The 4,182-nt window shown below is 46.2% G+C and overlaps 1 non-coding gene across 1 annotated transcript; it reads right to left on the reverse strand.

Annotated features, from left to right (window-relative positions):
• Positions 1 to 3,663: 3,663 nt before the first annotated feature.
• Trnas-gga (transfer RNA serine (anticodon GGA)) lies at positions 3,664 to 3,735 on the reverse strand. The gene has a single exon. It is a non-coding gene; the product is annotated as a tRNA-Ser (tRNA).
• Positions 3,736 to 4,182: the final 447 nt, after the last annotated feature.

Raw genomic sequence — 4,182 nt, forward strand, 5'->3', positions numbered from 1 at the left:
GTTTCGCGATAGGTTGGCTGGAAAGAAGGTTAGGTTGGCACGAAAGTTCTTGTTCAAATAAATCTTAGTTGCTTCTAACCGTTTTTCATATTATGTGTGTAAATCCACATGGTTAGTTTATGGCTGCATAAAATCTTCATTGCTGGAATGTTGAATCTAGATGTCCTCACCCTTAGGGTTGCGTACCAGACGAAAGCTGCTCCACAGTTTGTCAAGTCGCCACCAGTATATCAGTATATGTTGTGGGAACCTTCGTTCACCACAACCGGAACCTCAGACTCGCTCGCATCAACCGCGCATGGGAAAAGCCACAAAACGGGTTCACTCCCAACCAACCTTGTTTATTCTCCGACATTCCAGAGCGCATTGCCAGCTCATCAGAACAGGTTCTGTCCGCCCGGGCTGCGTGGCAGCCACTGCCTACTTCCCTGTTGCGCCCGCGCTTTTATCCCCAGCAAAACAACTAGTGCCCCCAAGGGGCTACATCCCTATTGCTACCAGCGCCCCCACAATGTTGATCTGTAAATGTCTATCTCGCGATACATCGCGCGATGCACCGTACTGCGCTCTGAAGCGGCTCTCCCGTGTTTGGATTGTTCGCTTGGTATGGTCAGTACGAAAAGCACTCTCCCAGAGAGTGTTGTTATCTAGCTCGTACGACTGTAACGTAAAGTTAGTGTCTGTTCAAAGGGGACTACCTCCATAGGTGGCTCTCCTGCTTGATGACAATAAACACGTGATATGACTGCGCAGAGCGATCTTGCTCCGTGAAAATTTTCTTTAGATATCAACTCCACATCTCTTTTTTTTTTACATGCGGAGTAATGTGCACGAGCTTTTCGTCCTATTGCACAACCATATGCGTTTGCGTGTGCTTGTAGTACGTGTGCGTGTGTATGTCAAATTTTTCTTTCCTCGAAAGGTGATTTTTCTAGTTCCCTCCTCTAAAAATACCTATGCCTAGGTGTGATGTAACACCATGATGGTAGTCGTCCAGACCTTCACAGGGGCATAGAGCTATACCCCTAACGGTATGGCATATAGCCCTTTGCTGAGGACTATTTTTATACCTGTAACCGAGGTATCAAATAATACCTAAGAAGGGCTAAGTTATTGAGCAGGCGATCTATACCTCTAAAAGTATAGATTTTTCTCTGAGTGCCTGATAAGCTTTATTAAACGGACTGTAAAGTGCAACATAACTACCAGATTTTAAGATACCGCCATGCAAAGCTTGGAATTTTGATGGCACACACAAGTCATCACCTCTCTGTTCTTCATACGTTTCGCACTAATTATTTCTGAACACTTTTAGAAACTCATATGGAGGCGATCTTCTACGTTCGCCGAGGAGAAGCGCAGGAGCCCGTCCGGGAATGGCGGACAGGTACGACGTCATATTGAAGTACTATACATAACGCATTAGAGACAGCTAACTAATTACTATGAGACGCTTTTTGAAGAATAACGGCAACCCTTCAGAAGTTCTGTTTACATTTTCGTAACCGAAAGTCGCGGGGTGATTCCATTTCAATTCAGGCAAGGCGGTCCGGCGACCACCGCCGATTTTTTCTGAAAAAATATATGTTGTAGCCCAGCGCCCGGCAGGAATGAAATGACAGATATTTTGGCTCTAAGTGTTTGCACTCGCGAGTAAAAAATTCGCAAAGAAAATGACCCGGGAGAAGAGTTTTCAGATGAAGCGTTTTTGGGATTTTATAACTCGCCAAAGGAAGCGTTCAAAGCATTGAAATTTTTTGTGAATTACGACAGGTGTGCGACCTCTAGGAAAGCGTAAACAAAACAAGAAAATATTTTTTAGATTTTTAGACAAAAATGGCCAAACTTGCTCTTTAAGGCAGAATTTACTCACCTTCCTCGCTGCGCCGTGCTCATCCTAAAGAAGTTAGAGATATATGCCGCATACCACTGCGTAGGGCAAGGCTTGGGCTAGAATTTGGTACCAAATTTGCAGCTCTGAACAAAGTTACTCTTCCGTACGGGCCCGTCAAATAGGGGTCACTCTCGAAAAAAAGCGATATTTGGGCTCTTGTATCTCAAAAACCCCAGTCTCGATTTTCTTCAAACTTAGCACATGTCTAGAACGATATATATTCTCCTCGTAAACCGGAAATGAAGGGTTTTTTCGTAGCACAACAAAAATTACAACGCGTCAAAGTTGGAGACCCGGACAGCTATCTTCCTTGCAGACTATCGCAGCGCTGCTGACCTTCGTTGCCCAGCAAACCCTCTTCCTTTTATTCTCTTTCCTCTTCACTTTTTTTGCTACATTCTCTTGGTTCCGCGCAGCTTATTTTGACAACTTTCCTCCAACTTTCCCACGCGAAAGTTAATATGCGTCGGCAACTACTTTGTTGTCCCAGCGAACCGACCACCCCTGGTCGGAGCCGACGAACATTGCCTGCCACTAACAAGATTAGCGTTGTCATCATTTCCGGCTTTGGACGTTCACACCGGTTCACACTAAAGTCTGAGACGAAAAAGTGAGTGTGTGCTGGGTCTTGGTACATCTGATTGCTACCAAGGCTAGGTGTAGGATGCCCCCAAGGTCTTGTTCCTGGGCGCCGGGCGTCAGAGACTCTCATTTACTTTACTTTCGCTGTTTCACACTCGTCTGCTTTCACCCTTACCCTCTCTACACACACGTCACAGTGGTTCTGCAATCATTATTCACTGAGTTTACAAATTTCGTATCCCCAGCGTTCTTTTTGCTTCATGCTGTGTCTGAGCCATGAGCGCGAAGTACAGTAAGGACCTTCGCCTTCAACGGACATCATAAATTCCGCGACCCCAATGGTCTCTAAACTGAGTACTAGAATTGAAAAGACGAAGCTTCTTCACTTGGACAGCTCGAAGCTAGAGGTGTTCCGCGCCGCGAAGAAGGAGGAGCGGGCCACACTGCGACCAGTACCTGGAATCCAATCTTCCCACCTGTGGTCAAAGGAGGTGAACGCGAGTGGTCAAGCCGTTTCGAAGATGTCAAGAACTGCTTGATAGTATAGACTGTACTAAGCCTGTACTGTACTGTAAGCATTACGAGGCTCTACTGTGTGCTGTACGAGCTACAAGGGAAATTCCCATCGCCTGCTTTTTTGTTTTTCGCCTTCGGCCCCATGGAGAATCACCGGTGCCCTTATCAGCAAAGCCACAGTCAGTGTAAATAAATACAGTAACTGATTCACGTAAACTGCTTGAATTAACTCGTTAAATAAACACCACTTGGCGACTGTTTTCTCTTGCACGCACGTAGGGCTCACGAGCTTATAGCACCCTCGCTTTCATCACATTTTACGACACTTGTTGAGTAGTGCAGAGAGGTAGTGCAGCAACCGTTTTCGTGTCCTTCTACGGTTTTTATACTGCTCACCGTTACATTACTGCCAGAAGAGGGCAGAAAACAGGCAAACGCATGCATTTCTTGACTTTTTCTTGCCTGTACTTTTCCCGTCTTTTTCATACGTTGTGCCTCAGTGTTAGAAAACATTGTACAAAGGAGGGGTAAGCTAACGTACAGAGCACACGTTCACCCTTCACAGCATCAGTACACCGCAAACAGGCATAAAGTCTGCTTGCGGCATACCGAGAATCATGATTCCATGGTAAACTGATATTGGCGAATGCAAACAACTCAGGGAAAAGAGGTGCTGACGCCAGGAATCGAACCTGGGTCTTCTGATTTCCGGTCAGATATGCTAACTGCTACACCACACCAGCACGCCGTTTCCCTTGAGCCATTGAGTGCCTCAAGTACGGGGGGGACGGACAACCAACCACGCTATTCCCATTCTCTCTTACATCTTTCTCACTCACTCTCTCATTCAGACACGAGGCAGGGCGATTGTAAACGACGTAAACAACGAGATTTGGCCGAGGCAGACCAACAATTAGGGACGACACAGACAAGTAAGCCTCAAACGCCCAGAAATTAACGAATGCAAACAACTCAGGGAAAAGAGGTGCTGACGCCAGGAATCGAACCTGGGTCTTCTGAACCTGGCGTCAGCACCTCTTTTCCCTGAGTTGTTTGCATTCGTTAATTTCTGGGCGTTTGAGGCTTACTTGTCTGTGTCTTCCCTAATTGTTGGTCTGCCTCGGCCAAATCTCGTTGTTTATGATATTGACGTTATCTGCCCGGGTCTCCAACTTTGACGCGTTGTAGTT

The sequence above is a fragment of the Ornithodoros turicata genome, unplaced genomic scaffold (genome assembly GCF_037126465.1).
Source record: "Ornithodoros turicata isolate Travis unplaced genomic scaffold, ASM3712646v1 Chromosome56, whole genome shotgun sequence".
Taxonomy (NCBI): domain Eukaryota; kingdom Metazoa; phylum Arthropoda; class Arachnida; order Ixodida; family Argasidae; genus Ornithodoros; species Ornithodoros turicata.